The 27,370-nt window shown below is 39.8% G+C and overlaps 1 protein-coding gene and 1 long non-coding RNA gene across 3 annotated transcripts in view; one reads left to right on the top strand and one right to left on the bottom strand.

Moving 5' to 3' along the window:
- Positions 1-27,370, top strand: part of CUNHXorf21 (chromosome unknown CXorf21 homolog) — a 62,999-nt gene that overhangs the window by 15,500 nt on the left and 20,129 nt on the right. The window lies entirely within an intron of this gene.
- Positions 8,356-9,180, bottom strand: LOC117078448. Its single transcript, XR_004434994.1, has 2 exons — positions 8,972-9,180; positions 8,356-8,658 (listed from the first exon to the last, which is right to left on the bottom strand). It is a non-coding gene; the product is annotated as an uncharacterized LOC117078448 (long non-coding RNA).

Below are 27,370 nucleotides of genomic sequence, written 5' to 3' on the forward strand. Positions count from 1 at the left end.
TCTTACCATCTCTGTCTTTCTCCTTCTGTCTTTCTGTGTGCGTGTGTATACACACATTCTGTTTTTCTGAAGAATCCTGACTAATCCATCAACTAATTCAGTTTTCGGTTTATTTTAGTTCATATATTCTCTTCTACTTCAAAGACCGCCTGCTTAAATACTATAAATAAATGTTGCAGAAACCAGCTATGAGCCAACAGTGTAACTTTCAGACAAGTGATTTTATACGTCTAAAATTAGGTACAAATAATTAGGTAATAATACTCTGCCTTTATCACAGAACTATTTTGAGGACAAAACAGCTGTGTTTGGAAAACAAAGGCAAAAAAAGCACTTTAAAAAATATAAAAGACTATACTTCTTGATATCCAGAATGAGTTATATATCAACTGTCGTGCTTAACAACTTACTCAACAGCTAAAAAGAACAGACTTTGCAGCTTGTAAAGAAATATGACTCAATTTTCAAGTCAAGTGCTTCGAACAGAACTTGAAACGTATGCCTGCAAAATTCCATTCATGACTGGGATATTTGTCTGGTTATTGCGTCAAGTTAAATGGATAATTGCTTTACTAGGTTTGCATGCCTGGCAGCCCACTATCAGAGTTTTATGGGGATTTTGGGATCTGTAGAAGCTGCATACAAGGAGGCACACTTTTTCTACCTTTACCTCTGTAGCTGAATCTTAGCATCAGAAGTTTACCAGCTAAAGAGAAAGCTTGTCCAACCCGCTGCCCTCAGGCTGCATGTGGCCAAGGACAGCTTTGAATGCAGTCCACTGCAAATTCATAAACTTTCTTAAAACACTATGAGATTTTTTTTTCGCAATTTTCTTTTTTAAGCTCATCAGCTATTGTTGGTGTTAGTGTATTTTATATGTGGCCCAAGACAATCCTTCTTCTTCTTCCAATGTGGCCCAGGGAAGCCGAAAGATTGGACACTCTTACTAGAGCATCTCTTGTTCTTGACCCAATGGTAGCATAAGTGACTATTCCATCGCTTATCTTTGTTATGAAGAAACCCCTTAAGTAATAAAACAAAGCAAAAAACTTTTCTCTTTTTTGATGTATTCCATGTACACAATTATCAATATTTTGGAGTGTTGCCTCAATTGGTCCTTGTGGCAGCCCTAAACTTTTTTTTTTTTTTTTGAGACAGGGTCTCGCTCTGTCACCCAGGCTGGAGTGCAGTGGCTCAATCTCAGCTCACTGCAACCTCTGCCTCCCTAGCTCAAGCGATCCTCCCACCTCAGCCTCCTGAGTAGCTGGGACTACAGGTGTGTGCCACCATGCCTGGCTAATTTTTGTATTTTTTGTAGAGATGGGGTTTCCCCATGCTGCCCATTCTGGACTTGAACTCCTTGGCTCAAGCAATCCTCCAGCCTTTGCTTCCCAAAGTGCTGGGATTACAGGAGTAAACCACCATGCCTGGCCTAAACTTCTTATAAGTCTTGATTAATTCTATCTACACTCCAAACTCACCTAACAGATACCATATTTATCTATTCTGTTAGCCCCATTGGTTTCTGCCATATAAATGTTTTTATCATTCCTCACTAACAGTCTTTCTCATTATGCCACAGTGATTATACACTCATCATACTAAATCTCTTATTCTCTGGGATATGTCACTCTTTGGCATCTTTCCCGAGTCTATCTGTGTGTTTTTCTTGTCTTTACATGTTCATAATTACTGTAATATCTCCTAAGCAGGAATCTTTTTTGCAGGGCAAAGTTAGGTTTCAGCTTGCTTAATCTTAGGTATAATTGTGACTCTTGTTTCTCAGGCCATGGGGAAAAGGTTAAAGACCATCTACTGAAAAGAGGTATTGGGAACAAGCCTGCAAGAATTTTTTAAAATTAATTTTTTTGGGGAATACGTAATACAAATACATAGTACAAAATGGCAAAAAGCTCCCTAGGCACCCAGTTTCTCTCTCTGGAAAGTAAACAACATCGTCGATTTCATGTGACTTCTTCCAGAGATGTTCTAGCATTTAAAAGACATACACAAAATAAAAAAAAAAATAGAAAAAGACACACGCACATATATGCAAACACACACACACACACGAGAGAGAGAGAAGGGGGGGGCATACTGCATGTACATTATATAACTCCTTTTTTTCACTTAATATATCTTGGGGAATGTTTTATATCAGTACACATACAGCCATCTCATTCTTTTAAATAGCTGCATTATACTCCATTATATAGATGAGCCATTATTTATCCAATTCCTTATTGAGAAACACTTGGGTAATTTCTAATCTCTTGCTATAATAAAAAATGCTGTAATGAGTGTCCTTATACATACATAATTTCACACACCTATGAAAATATCTGTATAATAACTAAGAGCAAAACTCCATAGTCAGAGGGTTTGTGAAATTACAATTTTTTGTAGATATCTTTGACCATTAGTATAAGGGGAAAATGGAATCTCTCTGTAGTTTCCATTTGCATTTCTCTGATCACAGTGAAGTTGAGTAACTTCTCCTAGCAAATTGTTTTGTTTTGTTTTGAGATGGAGTTTTGCTCTTGTTGCCCAGGCTGGAGTGCAGTGGCACGATCTTTGCTCACTGCAACCTCCGCCTCCTGGGTTCAAGTGATTCTCGTGCCTCAGCGTCCTGAGTAGCTGGGATTACAGGTGCCTGCCACCATGCCCGGCTAATTTTTTCATTTTTAGTAGAGACAGCGTTCCACTATGTTGGCCAGGCGGGTCTTGAACTTCTGACCTTGTGATCTGCCTGCCTTGGCCTCCCAAAGTACTGGGATTACAGGCGTGAGTCACCGCACCCGGCCTCTTCTTAGGCTCTTAATGCTGAAAATCCTCAGGGTATCAATATATCACCTCATTCCCTAGAGTTCTTGAGATGCCTATCAAAGCCAGGTGCTTTTTATATGCAGAAGTGATGAGAATGTCCATCCTTGCTCCCCTGGTGTTCCTTACCTCCTAGGCATTGACCCAGGCCCCTGTTTGTGTCTCAGTGACATTTCCTTTTTTTTTTTTTTTTTTTTTTTTGAGACAGAGTCTCACTGTTGCCCAGGCTAGAGTGCAGTGGCATGATCTTGGCTCACTGCAACCTCTGCCTCCCGGGTTCAAACGATTCTCCTGCCTCAGCCTCCAGAGTAGCTGGGACTACAGGTGCATGCCACCACACCTGGATAATTTTTATATTTTTGTATTTTTTCTTTTTATGAGATGGAGTTTCACTCTTGTTGCCCAGGCTGGAGTGCAATGGCACGATCTCGGCTCACCGCAACCTCTGCCTCCCATGTTCAAGCGATTCTCCTGCCTCAGCCTCCCAAGCAACTGGGATTATAGGCATGCACCACCACGCCCGGCTAATTTTTGTATTTTTAGTAGAGACAGGGTTTCTCCATGTTGGTCAGACTGGTCTCGAATTCCCGATCTCAGGTGATCCACCTGCCTCTGCCTCCCAAAGTGCTGGGATTACAGGCATGAGCCACTACGCCCAGCCTAATTTTTGTATTTTTAGTAGAGACAGGGTTTCACCATGTTGGCCAGGCTGGTCTCGAACTCCTGGCCTCAAGTGATCCATCCACCTTGGCCTCCCACGGTGCTGGGATCACAGGCTTGAGCCACTGCGCCCAGCCAATATTTCCTTTTAAAACCAGCTCTTCAGCTTCTGCCTACAGGACATAGTCTCAAGGCAGGTCATTCTGGGAGCAGGGAATTGATATCCAGGACAGACAGGCTGTTTTCTTCATTGCCTGAAGCCATCCTGATACAAATAGAGTTCTCCTGACCTTACTCACCAGTATATCATGTAAGCCTGAATCCCAGTTCAGGTGAAACCTGGGATCACAGCTCTATAAGGCGTGCTAGGTCCATCCCTGTGGGGGTCCCTACCCTGCTTTCTCCTTCTATTACCTGTGCCTCCTGTCTTACACCCCACCTCTAAGTCTCTGTGCTCTAAGTATGGTGAATTATTGGCTATTCCCTAAATGTGCATCAACTTTCACATCTCCTTAACTTTCCCCATGCTGATGTCTCTTCCTGGAATCTTCTTTCACCAATTTCTATTTGAAGATTGCTTCTTCATTCTTTATGACTCAGCTTCAATGTTCATTCACCTGTCAAATCTTCCTCAAGGCTCTTCTGCATTGCAGAGGCCTCTAGCATCCCCCCAGGCTCCTAAATTAACATCTAGTTATTTATTTTTTTGTCTATAAATAACTATTGTATAACTATCATACTATTTTAGTAGTGCTTTTTAAATAATTTTCCTACTAAAAAATTAATGATATTCTGACTTGGAACTATTTCTTAGCCAATCCTGGCAGTCTCTGACTGGGAAATCAAACACAGACAGTTGCTTGATGGTAGGAGTTATTTCCCAGGCACTAACACAGAAGGTATGGTCAAATTGTATTGGCGATGTAGATGACTAAGTGATTAAATAGATAAGGAATGATGTGGCAGACAAGACAGCAAGCAGGGAGCAAATGGCAGTGCCACAGCTGGGGGCATGTAAAAATGACAAGTGTTTTCCTACTTCTGGGAGTGACAAATTACTTCAGAAAACTAAGAAGGGGATCTGCTGAAATTCTTGACTCATAGGTTAAGGTGCTTTAATGGCACATTCAAAGAGAAGAGGCAGAGTTCCTGAAATCAGGACTTGACCCAGTCTGGGCAGTGGGTCAACTAGCTACTCTTGGGAAGGGGTGTATGTCCTAGATGATTCTGGACTAAGAATATCCTGAGGAGAGGGCTCTTAGGTCTCTTGAGTGTATGAGGATATCTTGATAGACACAAAGATGTGCCTTGTGGGTGTGTATTTATAGTAAAAAATATGGCACTCAGTATATTTCGTGAATAAATAATAGAAAATAATTGTAACTTTCAACTGGGCAGCTATTAGGAAGGTATGTATGGAATTGTGTACGGTATATTTCTGTGACAAGTCTGATTTCCACTTTCCCTTGCTTTTTTCTTATTCCTTGAATTCATATAATTTTGTCTTTTATATATGGCAATTTTCCAATCATCTTATTTTCTACTTTATTTTAGATATATAAATAACACATATTTATTATAAAAGTAGAAATCTCAAATAAGCAAAAATAGAGAGGGAGAAAAATTTTTCCCAAATATCATCTTTTGAAGATAACTGCTGTTAAATTTTGGTGGCTACCCTTATAAAGACGAACATTTTTCTTAGTAATCTTTTTATAATATTGAGTAGAAAACAGCTTTTCTCTCGCACTATAACTTTATTTTTGAAATATTTACTCTCTTTTTGCATACCTTCCCAGAGATAATGTATTTAGAACTATAAATATATTATGTATAATTATTATATTATAATATATAATAGATTATATCTAGTGGCTGAGATCAGCCACTAGAGATAGGAAGGGAAAGAGAAATTTATGGAGAATGAGCAAGAACTATTGAAACCCTAAAGAATCCCTGGTTTTGTTCTACTCTGTATGTGTGGACAGGGGAAATTTCTGCCTAGCTGCCATCCCCAGTTTATGCTTCACAATACTTCATTGTAGCCTATCTGAGTTTCTGTCCTACTTGGTTCTCCTGCCTCTTGCAGTTCTTCTCTCAGCAGCAGGGCTGCCCTGATGTGAGGGGACTCTCAAGGCCAGTCTTGGGCCTGTTTTCTCTGGCCTTGCTTGAAGTGTCTTCTTCATCATAGTTGATACAGAGGCCAGGAAGGACTCAAACTTCCCTCCCTTGAGACTCTCCTAGGGAGTCCAGAATCCTCATTCAATATCTTTCCTCTCACAGTGCTGTGTTGGAAAAGCACTGACTTTTCACAAATCCTTCTCTGTTCTTTGCCTAGAGGTGGCAAATCTTGGAGAATTAACAGCCACTTTCTGCTTTCTAAGGGAATGGTCTTCTGCTAACCTTCCGAGGGGCTTAGGTTATCCTTTGTGTAATAATTCTTGAATTGGGGTGGGAATTTCTGCTTACTTCCAGTGACAGTCTTCGACTTGGATCTAGGATTGGTCTTCTTCATGAAAGTAGAGGTTTTGTTTTGTACAATGCCTAAAATAGTCCTTAGGAGAGTCTCTGTCTTCAGAAAAAATATCTGTCGAATGAGTGAGTGGATAAAAATGTAGTGAGGTTTCTAAGGTACCAAAAAAACTAATTTAAGCAGACTGGAAGTGGAGTCTATGCTAAGAAAACTATGGATGAGAACCCGTAAGTGTAGCAATACTCGTAGGGGAAATGTTTTCGGAGATTCCTGACCCCTTGAGGCAGCTTTAACTGGGAGAGTACATCCTTTAGTTCCAAGCTTCCAGTGGAGTCCATCTGAGCAGAGACTGGAGTCCGAGAGTTAGGAAACAGAGACTCAAATAGATGATGGGAAGGCCTGAGCAGGGAGAAGCCCATATTAGGTTTGGGGCGGAAGGGCTGGAGTAGGCATGAGGGAGTGGATGAGCGTGGGGAAATGAGGGTTCCTGTGGAGAGGACAGGTTCATTGGCCCTTTCTTTTTCACTTATATCACTGGGGAGTTCTTAGATGGAATGAGCAGAGACTGAAACCTTAGGGTGGGCGGAAGAGGGTAAGTGGAAAGAGAGAGAGAGAGGAGAAGCAGCAGCAGTTAAAACGCTTGGAGCCCTTAGTTACAAAACAGGATTTTCACTTCTCTTTTTTTTTTTTTTCTTGCTGGTAGATGCTGTTGCCCGCTGAGGGAGGATTTTCCTGTCCCCAAAGCCCCTTCCCTTTTTGCAGAGCCCCTTCACCTTACTTTTACCTGGGAAAGCCAAAAAGGAGCCATCAGGACTCAGGAAGTAAGACTGAGAAAAAATGTAGATGTAGCAGGGAAACAGAGTCAGAGTCCACAGCAGGGTGTACAGTAGGGGACAGGGAGGTGATGAGGGAAGAACTTCTATTTCCCAACCCCAGCATGATCCAGAGGGAGGCAATTTTTAATCACACATGAAGGACAAAGTTGTTTGCCTTTGTGTGCTTTTTCATAAGTAAACACGAATAACCTTTCTTTCTGGATAAGGAGTCTTGCATTGGCTGAAGAAATGGAGTTCCATTTAGGAAAAGGAGCTCTTGTCTTGGAAGTTATCATATAAACCCATTTTAGCAGATTGAGTAACAATACCACACGATTATTTTTAGAAAAAGGAAATATACCCCAAGACGACTAATTATTGTGATGGCAAATGGCAAAGGAAATGGTTTTATTGTCAGACCCGTGATTTTTCCAGTGCCCTGGTCTTCTCCAGGAGCAGGTGTGTTCTTTGATGGTCTGTCATATGCTCAGTGTGATATAGACCACATTCCTTTCCCATCTGCAGACTTGACCACGACATCCTGATCTCAAAATCTGAAAATGTAAACTGAACTATACCCCTTTTAGGAATCTATTCTTAGTGATTTCTGTGAATTAACTTCTTGCTGAAATTTCCACACACTTAAGGTTTTTCCACACATGATTTTGTCTCTCCTCGAGGAAACGAAACAAATAAACCAAGATCTTTTGATCACATGACATTTTAGATGCAAACGGGCAAAAGTATTTGTTTCAAGCATTGAAATAGTTCCTTTATTCAAGTAATAATTACAAGTATCTTAATTATAATGTTTTTATTCTGAGTTTTTCATTACTATTTTTAGGAGATGTTGTGTTTTTGTTGTTGTTGTTGTTTTTGAGACGGTGTCTCGCTCTGTCGCCCAGGCTGGAGTGCCGTGGTGCGATCTCGGCTCACTGCAAGCTCCGCCTCCCGGGTTCACGCCATTCTCCTGCCTCAGCCTCCCCAGTAGCTGGGACTACAGGCGCCCGCCACCTCGCCCGGCTAGTTTTTTGTATTTTTAGTAGAGACGGGGTTTCACCGTGTTAGCCAGGATGGTCTCGATCTCCTGACCTCGTGATCCGCCCGTCTCGGCCTCCCAAAGTGATGGGATTACAGGCATGAGCCACTGCGCCCGGCCCGTTTTGTTTTTTGAGATGGAGTTTCATTCTTGTTGCCCAGGCTGGAGTGCAATGGCGCGATCTTGGCTCACTGCAACCTTTGCCTCCTGGGTTCGAGTGATTCTCCTGCCTCAGCCTCCTGAGTAGCTGGGATTACAGGCATGTGCCACCATGCCGGGCTAATTTTGTACTTTTAGTAGAGACGGGGTTTCTCCATGTTGGTCAGGCTGGTCTCCAACCCCCGACCTCAGGTGATCCACTCGCCTCAGCCTCCCAAAGTGCTGGGATTACAGGCATGAGCCACCGTGCTGGCCAGGAGATGTTTTAGTAAAATGGTTTTGAAGCCAGTCCTCTTGGGCTAAAATCTTAGCACGATAGTTACTAGCTGTGTCCTTGAGAAGTTCTCTGGGTCTCTGTTTCCCTGTGTTCTAAAATAGGGTGTCTCTTTCGCTCAGGCCGGTGGCGCCGACAGGATGGGCAAGTGTCGTGGACTTCTTACTGCTAGGAAGCTCCGCAGTCACCGACGAGACCAGAAGTGGCATGATAAACAGTACAAGAAAGCTCATTTGGGCACAGCCCTGAAGGCCAACCCTTTTGGAGGTGCTTCTCATGCAAAAGGAATCGTCCTGGAAAAAGTAGGAGTTGAAGCCAAACAGCCAAATTCTGCCATTAGGAAGTGTGTCAGAGTCCAGCTGATCAAGAATGGCAAGAAAATCACAGCCTTTGTACCCAATGACGGTTGCTTGAACTTTTTTTTTTTTTTTTTTTTTTGAGACGGAGTCTCGCTCTGTCGCCCGGCTGGAGTGCAGTGGCCGGATCTCAGCTCACTGCAAGCTCCGCCTCCCGGGTTTACGCCATTCTCTCGCCTCAGCCTCCCGAGTAGCTGGGACTACAGGCGCCCGCCATCTCGCCCGGCTAATTTTTTGTATATTTTAGTAGAGACGGGGTTTCACCGTGTTAGCCAGGATGGTCTCGATCTCCTGACCTCGTGATCCGCCCGTCTCGGCCTCCCAAAGTGCTGGGATTACAGGCTTGAGCCACCGCGCCCGGCCTGCTTGAACTTTATTGAGGAAAACGATGAAGTTCTGGTTGCTGGATTTGGTCGCAAAGGTCATGCTGTTGGTGATATTTCTGGAGTCCGCTTTAAGGTTGTCAAAGTAGCCAATGTGTCTCCTCTGGCCCTATACAAAGGCAAGAAGGAAAGACCAAGATCATAAATTTTAATGGTGAAAACACTGTAGTAATAAATTTTCTTATGCCAAAAAATAAAATAAAATAAAATAAAATAAAATAAAATAGGGTGTATACGGGTATTCGCCTGTTAGGAGGATTAAATAAGTTAATACATTTAAAGTTCTGAGAACTGTTTTTAGTGCATAATAAATGCTTGATATGCCTTAGTATCTATTATTTACACCCTCAACGGTTCAATAGAAGGAAAACAACTTGGTGTAGTGGCGACAGAGTAAGCTTAGAATCAGGAATATATTGATCTAAATCCTGATCCTTGCTTGATCTTAGAAAATTATTTAGCCTTTCTGAGCTTCAATTTATTTATTTGTAAAATAGGAATAGTAACATCTAGTTTATGGATGTTACTGAGTATTAAGACAATAAATAAATAACCCAAGTAATGTGAATGTTCTAATCTCAGCAATAAATAGGTAAATACATGCTAAACTTGCCCCGCCCACCTCCCCTACCCTACTGCTTTGTGCTCTTTTAGGTCAGCAGTTCTCCAAGTGTGCTTCCCAAGGCATTTCAGGGGAGTCCATATCAAAACATTCTCATAACAATACGAAGATGCTGTTTTCCTTTTTCACTGTATTAACGATTGCACTGGTGATGCAAAAGCAAAAAACAAAATTCTGACTCCTTAGCATATATCAAGGCAGTGGTGCTAAACTGTACTAGTAGTCATTGTATTTCTCATCCCCACACACTCACAATTTTAAAAAGCCTCTCTCAGTAGGAGGATCACTTGAACCCAGGAGGCGGAGGTTGCAGTGAGTGGAGATTGCGCCACTGCACTCCAGCCTGGGCGACAGAGTGGGACTCCATCTCAAAAAAATAAAATAAAATAAAATAAATAAAATTAAAAAAAATTAAAAGCCACTCTCATTTAAGAATGTCCTTGATGAAACAGCGAGAATTATTAATTTTATTAAATCTTGACTCAAGTACACTTAAAAAAAATTCCCTGCAATGAAATATGAAGCATGCATAGAGCACTTCTGCTGCACATTGAAGTAGAATAGATGCCTCCAGGAAAAGCATTTGAGTGATTGGGTTGATGGCTTAACTAGTGGCTTTTCTCGTGAAACACTCTTTTTACTCCAAAGAGCAACTGGCAAACTATGGTTTTTCAGACTTGGAGATTTGGCAAACATTTGCTTGAAAATGAATGAAGTCTGTTTGTCACTTTAAGGAAAACAACTGACAGTATCTATGGCCAACAATGAAACTCAAGTGTTCAAATGAATATTACAGTTTTGGAAAACTTATTCCACTATTGGGATTTTGACATCTCAGTACCTACCGACTCTTCTGATGAGACCGGTTGTGATATTAACAAATGTGATGTTTTGATATTATACAGTAGGAAATGTGCCAGCATTTGGAAGGGCTGCATAACTCAGGGAACTGATATTTTTTCAAATGACCAATGTATGATGTAAAATCTTTCATGAGTAAACGATACATTAAAAGTATAAGATAGATCAATGGATTTTAATATAATGAAGTATAAGAAGTTCATAATAGACTTTCTGTTCCACATTACAAGCAACCTTTAAGAAATCAAGTTTTGGTGTTGTGTCCAAGAGGAATATCCACAGTTATCTGAAAAGCTTATTAACATACTCTTTCCTTTTTCAGCAGCATATTTCTGAAGGGCCAGATTTTCTTCATATACTTCAGGTTGAATTCTTCAATCAAAACAACTTATCCCAATAGATTAAATGCAGAAACTAGTTGTCTTCTATAAGCCAGGTGTTAAAGAGGTTTGTAGAAACAGAAAAGGATGCTATTCTTCTCATGAATTCTTTAAAAAATAATTTTTAAATCAAAAGTATGTTATTTATATTACCACATAATGGGACTATTATTATAATTATTAAATGGGCCAATAAATGTTTCAAAATTTCTTAGTTTTAATTTTGTTTATGGATAATATCAATATAACCCACATGAGAGCTCTTTGAAATTCTCCATAATTTTGTTTGCTTGTTTTGTTTCTTTATAGACGGGGTCTTGCTTGTTGAGTGCAGTGACTATTTGCAGTTGTAGTTGTAGCTCACTGCAGCCTTGAACTCCTCCTGGGCTTAAGCAATCCTCCTGCCTCAGCCTCCCAAGTAACTGGGACTGAAGGCATGCACCACTCTCCACAATTTTCAAGTGTGTAAAGGAATCCTGACACCAAAAAGTTTTATAACTGCTACTCTAGATCATTATTTCTGAACACTAGAATGTCTCAACACTAGAATCACCTAGGGAACTTTAAAAAATGAACAATGCTTGGCACCATCCCGGATAAATTAGAGTATTTGTGTTTGCAACCTGGGTATTAATATTTATGTACTTTTAGAAACTCACCAGGTGGCGCACCTGTACTCCCAGCTACTAGAGGGTTTGAGGCAGGATAATCGCTTAAGCCCAGGAAGTTGAGGCTTCAGTGAGCTATGATTGCACCACCGCACTCCAGCTTGGGTGACAGAGTGAAACCCTGCCTCTAAAAAAAAAAAAAAAAAAAAAGTGGAAAAAAACCTCCCCAGATGATACTAATGTACATCCAAAGTTAAAAACTATTGCTGTAGGGTAGTCTAATCATAAGAATCTTCTGAGGCAGTTGTTAAATGTGGCAGTCCCAGGTCCAAATCTAATGAACCAAATCTCTAGGGGAAGGGCCTAGAAAATCTGCATATTTCATAAGCACATCAGGTGATTCTTAAAATGAGATAATTTGGGAAACATTGCACCATTCTCTTCCCAACTTCCTCATTCTTGATGACAGGCTCGTTAGTTGCTAACAAAGGCATTATTCAACTAAATTCAACCCACAGAAGATTGCAGTATATGCCTTAAAACTTCCCCTGGGCAGCTATCTTTTAATGTGAGATTTTGCTGCAGAAATGACTTCAAAACTTAAAGTTTTGAAAGTATAAAGACACAGTAGTTAATTGTTTGACAAGGCACTATTCTTGTGTGGAAGGTCTCTCGTCCGGGCTACTCCAATTTCACAGTTTTGTGGGGGGCACTTTATGAATTTGAGTTGGGTAAATCACTGAATTCTGCATAGGCAGCTGACTCTTTACCTTAAATGTTCAGAGGCACCTATGTCAGAGGACCAGCAAGAACCAGTTTTTCTGACTTGATCATCTTGTAATTCGGATAAAAGCTTTGTAGATACAAAAATATCATGTCCTTATGAATTGCAAGAAGGCAAATAGATCCAAGGAGAGGTTCAAATGGATTACCTTGGAGTGCAGACTTGAAAAGGGTTTATGGGAATCACTGGAGAAGTGAAACTTGCCCGAATAGAATATATCCTCAAATTCCGACTTTTTCTCTTCTAGTGAAACAGGAAGAAGGCACTGCCAGTATTAAATAGTAATTTCCTGTCTGCAACACCACAGTCATTTTTTTTCCTGATCAGAGAAGTCACTGAACTATGAGCCTTTTGGAGGTAGAAATCGAACCTTAGTGGTTTTTACGTGTAAAATGCCTAATACCTGGCTCTTAATAAATGCTCAATAAGTATTTTCTGAATTGAATCAAGTAGTGATCAAGTCTAGATCTCAATGTTAAAAAGGTACAACAATTCAATAATTCTATATGGAACATTTCTTTTTTTTGTTTTGAGACGGATTCTCACTTTGTTGCCCAGGCCGCAGTACTGTGGTGTGATCTTGGCTCACTGCAACCTCCACCTCCCAGGTTCAAAAGCAATTCTCCTGTCTCAGCTTCTCGAGTACTGGGACTATAGGCGCACACCACCATGCCCGGCTAATTTTTGTATTTTTAGTAAGGTAGGGTTTCACCATGTTGGCCAGGCTGGTCTTGAACTCCTGACCTCAGGTGATCCACCCACCTCGGCCTCGCAAAGTGCTGGGATGACAGGCGTGAGTCACTGAGCCTGGCCTATATGGAACACTTCTTTAAGGTAACTTGTGCTCAACAAAGCTCACATTGAAAATTGTAAAAATCTGTAAGAGAAACTTAGTTCTTCCAGAAAAGATACACATAAAATGGAAAACAATGCTTTCCTTTGGAAAGTGGGAATAAGGGAGTTAGGGGAGAAGCCTTCTTCCTTTATAACTCTGTACCATTATATATATTTTAAACCACGAGCAGGTAATTTATATAAATTATTTTTAAATGTCAAGTTCAAAATTTGAATTACATAATCTTTTAAGTGGAGATGTTGAAGGGACTTTAGAAATCCCTCTCTCTTCCCCAGCCCCAACTCACAGAAAAGTTCCAACTGCCTCCTCACTATTATCTACATGTGGCAGTTGTTAGAGTGCCCACAGTTGTCCACTTCTTCCATCAAGAGGTAGATTAATGAGAGTTAATCCAAAGTAATTGTACAGAAATATATTGATTAATTTTATCCTTTCCTATCCTATTACTATTTAATTAACTCAGCAGTCTATACTTCTTTGATAGTTGCACAATACTGTTAAAAACCGTAATTTATCTCTTTACGTATAGTCTGATTTCTGCCATTGTACTGTTGATTCTGAATGGTAGAAACTTTTTCTCATCTGTGTCTCAAAACGCTGTGTACTAGATGTTGTATATAATGCATAGAGAATAGTCCTCTGGCTTTGGAGTCAGAAAAACCTGGGTCCAAATTCCTGGCACTGACTTCCTGTGTGACTTTGGACAAAGTAATTAGCCTCTCTGAAATACAAACTTTTCTTATTTTAAAAAATAATCAAACATGCTCTATAGGATTATTTTGAGGATTAAATTACATAAATCAAACCTTTTAGTCTATAATGCATGTATAGTAGGCATTCTGCAAATAAGAGCTTTTGCTATATAAAGCCTTAAGATGCAGAACATAGGTGCCTTGAAACCTTGTTACTTAAAGTGCAGTCCTCCACAGATGAGCGGCATTGTCATCCCATGGGAGATTGTTAGGAATATAGAATGTCAGGGCACACCCCAGATCTACTGAATCTGGATTTAAACAAGATTCCCAGGTCATTCATATGCGTGTCAAAGTTTGAGAAGAGTTGTCTTAAAAGACCGTTCTTATTGTATATGTTTAAAGTGTACAACATAATGTTTTAATATATTGATCATAATATACATATACATAGTGATTACTATAGTCAAGCAAATTAACATACCCAGCATCTCATAAAGTTACCCTTTTTCTTTTCTTTTTTTTGTGATAAGAGTACTTAAAGTCTAAGAGATTTTAAAGTAAAGCCAAGAGATTTGTAAATCAATTTGATATGAATATGTGCAATTAAGCACTTACATCTACTGGATTAGATTCTCGTTAGATTAGATTCTTATCTCATTATTCGATGGGAATTTCTGATAATGAGTCCCCAATAGAAAGTTTGCATCATCATATGCTTCATAGTAATCCCTTCAAGAGACTTGATAAAAAGGATTTATTTCTGCTCTAAATTTTGAAACTAATTAGTTTATTTCTACTAAATGTGAATGTAGAGGGATTCATGAATTTAAAATTTATCTTGAAAGATGTTTTTTTATTAACCTCAAGCATTGTTCTTCTCACCTGCAGGAGTTAAAGAGAAGGGGAAAGAATTACAAAGAATAGGAATTGCTTTATTGTTGTAAATATGTGCCTGTAAATAGACAGAGTTGCTTAAACAAAACTAGCTCTTGAATCTATAATCTGATATATACATTTGCTTGAATTTTACTTATAGAGGGACAGGACCCAAAGAGGGGTTTGATGTGGTCAGTTGGAGACAGAGATGAAACATTTCTACCCCAGAAGCCTCTTCATAAAGCAAGGAAATCTGGAGTCTTAAGGGCTCAACGGCACTAATTTCACTTCTCCATTGCTTTGTGAAATAACGTTACTTGGACTGAAGTTCCAGTTTCTCCTCCATAGGACTCATGTGTCCCTGACTGTCTTTATTAACACGAGCCAGTGCTATGGCATGATAAAAATAGAATCAAGGGGAAAAAAAAAAACTAAGAAGCTTTCCAAAGAGAAAGTAAATTGCAAAAAATCTGGAACTTTCTCTGGGGTGTAGAAACCCCCCACTTGACTTTGGAGTGTCTAGTCCCTTTTTCTTAAAAAATATGCCAAAATTGCACAATCTCGTAGGATTAGAGGACACCAAGATTATGCAGGTTTAATTTTTCCAGGCTCTTTTACCTCTGAATATAAGCCTGAAAACTGTTCAGTTGGCTCTCACAAAGGAACCTCTGAACTTCTAACAACTACTTGATGACAGAAACTAAACTTTTCATAAAAGCTTGGATAAACAGCAATATTTAAACTGCTTAGAAGCTTTGCTCTTGAGAGTCACTGTCCTAAAACAGTCAGGTTGGAAGAGAGAGATGATTTGGAGAGCCCACTATCATCTTTAGAGTTGAAGGTTTACCAAGCTCATTCTTTCTGTTATAGTTCAAATTATCTAAACATGCAGAGAAAAGGATGCCAAGGAAAACAGAATCCATATCTTACCTCAAAATACAGTTTTAACCTCTTAGTTTAATGTGTCTTTTTCATTTAATTCAGTTCTTTACAGAGTACCATATTTTGGATGTTTCTCCCTTGCAAATCTCATGTTGAAATTTGATCCTCAGTGTTGGAGGTGGGGGTCTAGTAGAGTTTGGGTCGTGGGGGCAGATCCCTTACAAATGGCTTGGTGCTATCCTTGCAGTAATGAGTGAGTTCTCACTCTATGGGTTCTGTGACAGCTGGTTGTTAAAAAGAGCCTGGCCCCTCCCACCTCTTGCTTTCTCTCCTGCCATGTGATCTCTGCACACACCAGCTCACCTTCACCTTCTATCATGAGTAGAAGCAGCCTGAGGCCCTCACCAGATGGAGATGCCCAATCTTGAACTTTTCTAGATGTCAGAATCATGAGCCAAAAACCTTTTTTCTTTATAAATTACTTGGCCTCAGATATTCCTTTATAGCAACGCAAATGGAGAAAGATGGAAAATTGGTACCAAGGAGTGGGTTGTTGCTATAAAGATACCTGAAAATGTGGAAGCAACTGTGGAACTAGGTAATGGAAATGAAGTCTCAGATGGAAATGAGGAACTTATTGGGAACTAGAGCAAAGATCACCCTTGCTGCATAGCAAAGAACTTGGTTGCATTATGTCCTGTGCTCTGTGGCTTCATGGAAGGCCAAATTTAAGAGTGATGCCCACCTGGGGTATCTGGAAGAAAAATTTTCTAAGCAGCAAAGCCTTCAAGAAGTGGCATCATTGCTTTGAACAGCTTATGATCAGAAATGTCAGCAAAAGAAGGATCTAAAGTTGGAATTTATAATTTAAAAAGAAGCAAAAATCAAAACTACAATGAGATATCAACTCACCCCAGTTAAAATGGTTTTATCCAAAACCATTGGATAAAATAGCAAGTGCCTGTGAGGTGTGGAGAAAACTGAACCCTCATACACGGTTGGTGGGAATGCAAATTAGAATAACTGTTGCAAAGAGCAGGTTAGTGGTTCCTCAAAAAACTAAAAATAGAGCTGTCATATGATTCAGCAATCCCACTGCTAGATATATACCCCAAGGAAAGGGAATCAGTGTATCTAAGAGATATCTATACTCCTGTGTTTATTGCAGCACTGTTCACAATAGCTAAGGGTTGGAAGCAACCTGAGTGTCTGTCTATCAACAGACGAATGGATAAAGAAAATGTGGTACATACACACAATGGAGTACTGTTCAGCCGTAAAAAAGAATGAGATCCTGTATTTGCAAAAACATGGATGGAACTGGAGATCATTATATTAGGTGAAATAAGCCAAGTCGGGCGCAGTGGCTCATGCTTGTAATCCCAGCACTTTGCCAGGCTGAGGCGGGCGGATCATGAGGTCAGGAGTTCGAGACTAACCTGGCCAATACGGTGAAGCCCTGTCTCTATTAAAAATACAAAAATTAGCCGGAAGGTGGAGGTTGCAGCGAGCCGAGATTGTGCCACTGCACTCCAGCCCAGGAAACAGAGCGAGACTCCATCTAAAAAAAAAGAAAGGCCGGGCGCGGTGGCTCAAGCCTGTAATCCCAGCACTTTGGGAGGCCGAGACGGGCGGATCACGAGGTCAGGAGATCAGACCATCCTGGCTAACACGGTGAAACCCCGTCTCTACTAAAAAAATACAAAAAATTAGCCGGGCGAGATGGCGGGCGCCTGTAGTCCCAGCTACTCGGGAGGCTGAGGCGAGAGAATGGCGTAAACCCAAGAGGCGGAGCTTGCAGTGAGCTGAGATCCGGCCACTGCACTCCAGCCTGGGCGACAGAGCGAGACTCCGTCTCAAAAAAAAAAAAGAAAAAAGAAAAAGAAAGAAGCCAAGTACAGAAAGACAAATATCACATGTTCTCACTTAGCTGTGGGAGCTAAACATTAAAATAATTGAATTCATGGACATAAAGAGTAGAAGGATGATTAACAGAGGCTGGGAAGGGTAAGAAAGGGATGTGGGGGGGAGGTGGGGATGGTTAATGGGTACAAAAAATAGAAAGAATGGGCTGGGCATGGTGGCTCATGCCTGTAATCCCAGCACTTTGGGAGGCTGAAGTTGGCAGATCAGCAGAGGTCAGGAGTTTAAGATCAGCCTCACCAACGTGGTGAAGTCCCGTCTCTACTAAAAAACGCAAAAATTAGCCAGGTGTTGTGGCGGGCACCTGTAATCCCAGCTACTCAGGAGGCTGAGGCGGGGACAACTGCTTGAACCCAGGAGTCAGAGGTTACAGTGAGCCGAGATCGTGCCACTGCACTCTAGCCTGGGCAACAGAGTAAGACTCCATCTCAAAAATAAATAAATAAATAAAAAGAATGAATAAGATCTAGTGTTGCTAGTACAATAGGGTGACTATCATCAATAATAATTTAATTGTGCATTTAAAAATAACTAAAAGAGTATAATTAGATTGTAAAACAAAGGATAAACATGTGAGGAAATGAACACTCCATTTACTCTGATGTAATTACACATTGTATTATTATCTATATCAAATTGTCTCATATACCCCATAAATATATACCCTACTAACTACCCACAAAAATTAAAAATTAAAGGCAATAACATTACAAAGTATTTCCTTAAGGTAAAAAAAAAAAAAAAAAAAAAAAAAGAAGCCGAACATCAAAATTTGGAAAATTCCCAGTCTGATCATGTGGTAGAGAAGGAAAGAGTGTTTTCGGGAGAAAAATCTAACGGTACTGTGGAGCAACCACTTGCTAAAGAGATTAGCGTGGCTAAAAGGGAGCTAGGTGCTAATATTTAATACAATATAGGGCCTGAAGGCATTTCAGAAATTTTTGAGGCTGCTCCTCCCATCCACTGGCTCAGAGGCCTAGAAAGACAGAAAAGTTTTGGGGGAGGTGCCAGGGTATTGCTGCCCTGTGCCATCTCAGGATGCTGCTCCCCAGATCCTGACCACTCCGAGTGGAGCAGCCATGGCTGAAATGGCCCCAGGTACATCTCCAGCTGACACTCCAGAGAATGCAAGCTGTGCACTCTGGTGACATCCATGTGTTGTTAAGTCTGCAAGCATGCAAAATGCAAGTACCTAGTGGAGCTGTAGGAGCAGGGCTACCACTCTCCCGACCTCAGATTATAGAGCCACTAGTAGTGTGCAACTCCAGCCTGGAAAAGTCTCAAGCCCAAATTCCAGTCCATCAGAATAACCGCCTGGGCTGCATCCAAAATAGCCATGGGGGTGGGGCTTCCCAAGGCTTTGGGAGCCCAACCCTCCCACCAATGTGCCCAGTATGTAGGAAATGGAGGTAAGGGGGATTATTTTGGAGTTTTAAGATATAATATCTGTCCTGCTGGGTTTCAGAATTGCTAATAGAGCCTGTTACCTTTTTCTTTTGGCCTATTTCTTCCTTTCAGAATGAAAATGTTTACCCAATTACTATACAACCATTGTATTTTAGAAGTAAATACTTTTTGAATTTACAGGCTCACCACTCTAAGGAACTTACATTAAATCTCAGATGAGACTTTGGACTTTGAACTTTTAAATTGGTGCTGAAACAAGCTAGAACTTTTGAGGACTATTGCTATCGAATGATTGTATTTTGCAATATGAGAAGGACATGCTATTTGGGGACCAGAAGCAGAATGGCAAGGTTTGCGTATGAAGCAGAATGGCAAGGTTTGCGTATGAAGCAGAATGGCAAGGTTTGCGTATGAAGCAGAATGGCAAGGTTTGCGTATGAAGCAGAATGGCAAGGTTTGCGTATTTGTTGCCCCAAATCTTACATTGAAATTGGATCCCCAGTGTTGGAGGTGGAGCCTTGTGGGAGATGTTTGGGTCATGGGTGAGATCCCTCCTGAATGACTTGGTGCCACCTTTGCAGTAATGCGTGTGTTCTCACGGAATTAGTTCTATGAATGCTGGTGGTTAAAAAGAGTCTGAAACTTCCCTCCTATCTGTTGCTTCCTCTCTTGCCATGTGATCTCTATATAGCAGGCTACCCTTCACCTTTGCCTTGAGTGGAAGCAGCCTGAGACCCTCACCAGATCAGATGCACAATCTTGAACTTTCTAGTCATCAGAATTGTGAGTCAAATAAACCTTTTTTATTTATTTATTTATTTATTTATTTTTGAGATGGAGTTTCGCTGTTGTAGCCCAGGCTGGAGTGCAATGGCACAATCTCAGCTCACTGCAACCTCCACCTACTGGGTTCAAGTGATTTTCCTACCTCAGCCTCCCGAGTAGCTGGGATTACAGGCATGCGCCACCACGCCCGGCTAATTTTTTGTATTTTTAGTGGAGACAGGGTTTCTCCATGTTGGTTAGGCTGGTCTCGAACTCCCGATCTCAGGTGACCCACCCGCCTCGGCCTCCGAAAGTGCTGGGATTACAGGCATGAGCCACTGCACCCAGCCAACCATTTTTCTTTACAAATTACCCAGCCTCAGGGATTCCTTTATAACAATACAAACAGACTAAGACACAGAAGCACTAACAAGAAGAAATAGCAACAGATTCAACTTTCCCTTTTCCTTTCTTCTTTTGAAAGGCGCACAGCAGAAAGGGTAATGATAGACTTGGGTTTACGATAACAATCAATGCATGAAAATTGAGATTCTCTACAAATTTGACTGAGTCTTTGGCCTCCTGGTCTTAACAGAAGCAAATTGTTATGAGGCCAAAGCAGAGTTCATATAAATATTCATTTGTACGAGCTTCAAAGAATAGGTAAATACACAGCATAAGTACAATGGAAATTCTCAGTTGTTCAACTATGAAACAGAGCAAGTATTTTCTCTTTAATATCAATTTATGATAGAAGGAATAAAGCATTATCTTGGCTTGAGGAGGAAGTGTCTCTGTGTCCCAAAACCTGAAAATCAGACTGGGGGAGTGATAAGAGGTTAACAAAGGAAAATATAAAAACTAGGGAAGTGAGGCAGAAGTTTGTCAAAATGGGCTTAAAAGAAACAAGCCCTTGTAGCCAAACTCTGTCAAGTATTTCCAGGGGTTGATTTACCTTAGAGTTAATAATAGAGATTTGAGTTTTGGTGTTAGAGATTTTTGCCAGATTGTTAAAGCAAATAACGTTAGGTAAAAGCAAAGGGTGACAATTAAAAAGCAGAAATCAAAACATTTCATGAGATTGCCAATTCCTTCAGCATTCAGGTATTTGTTTTACTGACTCCAAGTAATACCAATTAAAGGGTAATGGCCAAAAAAAGAGGAGCTATTCTATGTACTGTACGTGGCCTTAAAATAAAACATATGGGGATTACATTCAATTTCCCCTTTAACTTATATCATATTTCATTATAAAACATTTTTCAACTGAAAAATATTAAAAAATGCTTCAGAAACTTTACAAATGCAATAATCATATTATTTGATGCTGAAATGGAAGTCTCTTTGAGTTGGAAAATGGGAGTTATTCAAGAGCAAACAGTATACATTACAATGAATTACAGCCTAAATAACAAAATCTCTAGTGCACAAGAAGCCATTACAGCTTCATAGAAATTCAGAATGTTGTACTTAATAAAGCAATTATAATCTGTCATCCCATCCTCAAGCTAAGCAGTATTGTTCGAGAGCTTACCTTATGGATTTCTTTGGTATAAATTAAACCTACTGAAGTATAACTAAGAATTTTTAAATGTCATAGTAATTTTACCCTATGGGATATGTAACATGTTCCTAAATTCTAATGTGTTCATGTTAATTTTTATAGAATGTCAATTAAATTAATCTTCTGCAGAGGAAGTGCATTAATACCTTATATGTAATTCCGTAATTGTGTCTGCAGGCAATAGCGATTATAAAAATTACTAAGGTAAACTATGAAAGTGCATACGGGATAATAGGGTTGTGTTTTTAAAGACATAATGTTAAACATTATTAGGAAAAAAACTTTATTTTTATATCATTATGTTCTCTCATATGGGCACCAGCACTTTTTGTTTTGTTCACTTTTCTTTCGTTTTCTTTTCTTTTCTTTCTTTCTTTGAGGCAGAGTCTTGCTCTGTCACCCAGCTGGAGTGCAATGGCGCAATCTCTGCTCACTGCAACCTCTGCCTCCCGGGTTCAAGCGATTCTCCTGCCTCAGCCTCCCAAGTAGCTGAGACTACAAGCATGCGCCACCACAGCCAGCTAATTTTTGTATTTTCAGTAGAGGCGAGGTTTCACCATGTTGGCCGGGATGGTCTCCATTTCTTGACCTCTTGATCTGCCCACTTGGCCTCTCAAAGTGCTTGGATTACAGACGTGAGCCACCGCGCCTAGCTGTTTTGTTCACTTTTTTTAGAGGCATTTCTGGTGTTATGACAGCTATGATGTCACTAGGCAGTAGGAATTTTTCAACTCCATTATAATCTTATAGGACCACTGTGGCATACGCTGTCATGTATGCGGTCCATTGTTGGCTAAAACGTTGTTATGCAGCACATGACTGTACAGTGAAAATTATTATTATTATTATTTTGAGATAGAGTTTTGCTCTTGTTGCCCAGGCTGGAGTGCAATGGAGTGATCTCGGCTCACTACAATCTCCACCTCCTGAGCTCAAGTGATTCCCCTGCCTCAACCTCTTGAGTAACTGGGATTACAGGTGCCCACCACCATGTCTGTCTAATTTTTGTATTTTCAGTAGAGACAGGGTTTCACCATGTTGGCCAGTCTGGTCTTGCACTCCTGACCTCAGGAGATCCACCTGCCTCAGCTTCCCAAAGTGCTGGGATTGCAGGCATGAGCCACCACGCCTGGCCCTGTCCAGTGAAAATTAAACCTCTCTTCCTATCTGATATTTGTCTCTCAGATCTCCTCCCCAGAGGCAATCACTATTGTCACCTTCTTGTGCATCAATCCAAAAATTATAACTAGTAGTGTGCAATGACACAATATCAACTGGGGGGAGGTGTGGTGACTTTCCTAAAGGAGGGGCTACATCAATGAAGAACTTGTTAAATACATTACTATTGGAACTTCCAAAACCTGGCAGTCTATGTAGTTATTTAAAAGGATGAGGTCAGTCTGCAAGTACTTATGGTGAAAAATTATACAAAAAAGGTAAGAGAACAGCACGTGTAGTATCCTACCATTTGTATACAAAGAAGGATATCTATAATTTTTGGATTGATGCACAAGAAGCTGACAATAGCAATTGCCTTTGGGGAGGAGAGCTGAGAGATAAAGTTCAGATAGGAAGAGAGGTTTAATTTTCACTGCAGTCATGTACTGCATAACGACATTTCTGTCAACAATGGACAGTGTACACGACAGTGGTCCTATAAGGTTATAATGGAGCTGAAAAATTCCTGTTGCCTAATGACATCATAGCTGTCATAATGTCATACACAATTATTTTATTTTAAAAATAAAGCATGTGTAGCCTAACTGCACAGTATTTATAAAGTCTACAATAGTGCCCAGTAATGTCTGAGGCCTTCACGTTCACTCACCACTCACTCACTGACTCACCCAGAGCACCTTCAAGTCCTGTATCCTCTATTCGTGGCAATTGCCCTATACAGCTATACCACTTTTCATCTTTTATACCATATCTGTACTGTACCTTTTCTATGTTTAGGTATATTTAGATACACAAATACCACTGTGTTACATTTGCCTACAGTATTCAGTACAGTCACATGCAGTATAGGTCTGAAGCCTAGGAGCAATAGGCTGTACCATATAGCCTAGGTGTGCACTAGACCAAACCATCTAGATTTGTGTAAGTACACTCTGCGATGTTCATACAATGAACTCACCAAATGCTGCATTTCTCAGAATGTATCCCTGTTGTTAAATGATGCAAAACTATATTTTTGTACCATTTACAGTTTTTAAAAACATGTATGTAATTTTTTTAAAGAAATAAACTATTGAAAAAAGAGGGAATAGTGAACAGTGTCAAATACTATAGAAATGTCAAGGAGGATATAGGGTGAGATAAAGGCTATTAGACTTGATGATTAAGGGGCTTTGGTAACTTTGAGAAAATAGGTTCAGTTGAGTCATTTGAGTATTGAGAGTGGTCAGAGAGCATACTTCAGAAAGACAAATAATTTATCCTGAGATAGTTGAAGTTTGACGGATTACATTTGTGATTGGTCTGTTGTGTGTGTATATATACATATATATTTAATATATACTTACATATACCTTTCTCTAGTTATGGAAAGGCAATAATGGATTTTTTTTTTTTTTTTTTTTTTTTTTGGGATGGAGTCTCACTCTGTTGTCCGATTGGAGGGCAATGGCGCCATCTCTGTTCACTGCAACCTCCACCTCCCAGGTTCAAGCAGTTCTCCTTCAGAGTAACTGGAATTACAGGCACCTGCCACCACACCCGGCTAATTTTTGTATTTTTAGTAGAGACAGGGCTTCACTATGTTGGCCAGGCTGGTCTTGAACTCCTGACCTCAGGTGATCGGCCCACCTTGGCCTCCCAAAGTGCTGGGATTACATGCATGAACCACCACGCCTGGCCAGGCAATAATGGATTTTATATGGGACTGGAAATTGGCAAGTAGGATGTGACAGAAAGACATATTGTTGTGGAATTTAGAGTGCCACTAGGAGTACTTAGAGTTGAATAGAGGGTAGCCAGGGTGGAGGAAACCTGGTGAGGACTGAGAGTGAGCTAGGAGGGATGCTATCATAATGGAAATAACTTGGAGGGTGTTTTCTACAGCAGGAAAAGTAATTGAATAATAGGAATAATGTCCATTTAGAGGCACAGATATCGAGGCAATAACTTTAACTACTATTCAGCAGATTAATAGAAAATCATATTGTAAGATTTCAGCTACAAGGGATATAATTCTATTTTATTTTAACCAGTGAAGAAAAAGCTATTTAAAGCTGATTTTGTATGCTCAGTTTTATCAAATGAGAAATAGTAGAAATAGTAGGCTAGCTTGACCTAGTGCACACTTTTTCATTACAGAATTTTTTTTCTGCAAAGGTGTTTCCATCAAAGGGGTAACTTATAGAGACAAAATAAAGAATGGGCATAATCAAAATTCTGCATATTGTATTTGAATAAAACAGTAAGTGTGACTTAAGACAATGTGGAGAAGATGGAATCACCGCACAATGGTTATTTCATTGTACTTTCCAGGCGACTTCTTGGTAACTCACCATAAAGTGTTTCTGGAGGTCAGTGAGACCTACTCTACGGTGTCTCACGATTGTGATTGAAGCTACACTAAAGTGAAATAAATCAATGTTTGTCCCTACAGGTGTTATGGTCTCTTGATCACAGCTAAATCCTTGATGGGCTAGAAATGCCTGAAGACATCCCTGAACCTGATTTTGTATGATTACACTGTAACTGAACCTGCCCCTGGGGCAATGAGTCTGGTGTTTCCTGTGACGGCAGGTCAAGTCAGATTCAGGACTAGTTGAGAAATTGTCCTTATCATGGCTCATACATGAGACCATGCCTTCTGAAGTGGATTTAAGTAATATTTCATGAAAAAAATAACGCAGAAAATCATGACTGACAAAAATAAAAATGCTAGTATACTTTTAAATATATGACATTTTAAGATAAGTCATTGAACAAAAGTAAACAAAATCAAATCCATTAAGTGGAAATGTTCACCTCTTAAGGGTTTGGAACTTAGCTTTTTTTTTTTCCCCCATAGAACTTAGCTTTGATTGGAGTTAGGTAGAAAAAGATGATGAAGTGGTTATGATGTGGACAGGCTTATTCTTTATTGGTTAACTCGAAGCAGTCAGGGTAAACCAGTTAATGATTTTGAAACCCTTAATTTTTCGGCTTTTGGGCAAGAACTGACCCATTTGCAGATAGATTTGTCTGTCCTCCAGAAAAGACATAGATCATAATACATTTGGGCTGTACAGTCAAAGTTACATATGACTTAAGAATGCCAGTTTTTAAAGTGAAAAAGTAATACATACACATAGGAATTTCAAAAGATATAGAATGAAAAGTGAGTCTTGTTCTTGAACACAATTGCTTATTTCTGATTTCTTGTGTATAGTATAGAAAATGAAATATTCTAGAAAGGCTATAACAAATGCTGGTGAGGATATGGAGAAAAGGGAACTCTCATACACTGTTGGTGGGAATGTAAATTAGTACAGCCACTATGGAGAACACTTTGGAGGTTCCTCAAAAAACTAAAAATTGAGCAACCATATGATCCAGCAATCCGACTGCTGGGTATCCACCCAAAAGAAAGGACATCCGTACATCGAAGAGCTATCTGCATTCCCATGTTTGTGGCAGCACTGTTCGCCATAGGTAAGATTTGGAAGCAACCTCAGTGTCCATCAACAGATAAATGGATAAAGAAAATGTGATACATATACACAATAGAGTACTAGTCAGCCACAAAACAGAATAAGATTCTGTCATTTGCAACAACATGGATAGAACTGAAGGTCATTATGTTAAGTGAAATAAGCCAGACACAGAAAGACAAACATCACACATTCTCACTTATTTGTGGGATCTAAAAATCAAAACAATTGAACTCATGCACATAGAGAGTAGAAGGATGGTTACCAGAGGCTGGGAAGGGTAGCGGAGGGCTGGTGGGGGAGGTAGGGATGGTTAATGGGTACAAAAAATAGTTAGAAAGAATGAATAAGACAAAGTATTTAATAGCACAACAGGGGTACTATAGTGAACAATAACTTAATTTTACATTTCAGTATAACTAAAAGAGTATAATTGAATTGTTTGTAACACAAAAGATAAATGCTTGAGGGGATGGATACCCCATTTTTCATGATGTAATTATTATGCATTGTATGCATGTATCAAAATATCTTATGTACCCCATAAATATATACACCTAGTATACCCTCAAAAATTAAAATACAAAATTTTAAAAGGAAATATTCTATTACATAAGCATGTGTATACATATATTGCTTAAAAATACAAACTGGAAAATGAGTTCTTGCTAAACAAGGTATGTTAGAGATCTTTTCTTTCTTTCTTTCTTTTTATTTTTTTTGAGATGGAGTCTCGCTCTGTCACCCTGGCTGGAGTGCAGTGGCATGATCTCGGCTCACTGTGACCTCCACCTCCTGGGTTCAAGGGATTCTCATGCCTCAGCCTCTGAGTAGCTGGGATTACAGGTGCCCACCACCACGCCTGGCTAATTTTTGTATTTTCAGTAGAGACAGGGTTTCACCACATTGGCCAGTCTGGTCTCAAACTCCTGACCTCAAGTGATCCACCTGCCTCGGCCTCCCAAAGTGCTAGGATTACAGGCGTGAGCCACTGCACACAGCCTACATAGGATTTTAAGTATGCATACATTCTCATTTATTTGGCCAATATCTTATTTATGGATATAATTTTTTCTAGTCATGTATTTTCTCAAGCAGTGCCGCAACAAATATCTTTTCACATAAGTCTTTGTGTACAAGTGCAAATATATAGCTTGGATAAATTTATAAAAATACAATTGTTGGGTCAAAGGGTATGAATATTTGTATTTGAGAGATACTGGGAAATTGCCCTCTAAATATGCTTACAACCTCATCAGTAGTGTTTGAGAGTGCTTGTTTCTTCACAACTTTGCCCACACTGTGTATTATTGTTTTGACCTTTGGTATTTGGAGAGAGAAAACTTTTTTCATTTACGTTTTTAAAAATTATAAGTACCATTGAGAAATAATACTTCTTAAAAATGATAGATTAGTAATGTAACAGATTTCTCTAAAGTCATATCTGACTTTGGCTCTCTTTTGGGCAAAGGATCCCAGATAATGTACTGTTCTAGAAAGAAAATTTAATTCTGTTGCTAGG

This window comes from Trachypithecus francoisi, unplaced genomic scaffold, assembly GCF_009764315.1.
Source record: "Trachypithecus francoisi isolate TF-2019V2 unplaced genomic scaffold, Tfra_2.0 Lachesis_group6, whole genome shotgun sequence".
Classification (NCBI taxonomy): Eukaryota; Metazoa; Chordata; class Mammalia; order Primates; family Cercopithecidae; genus Trachypithecus; species Trachypithecus francoisi.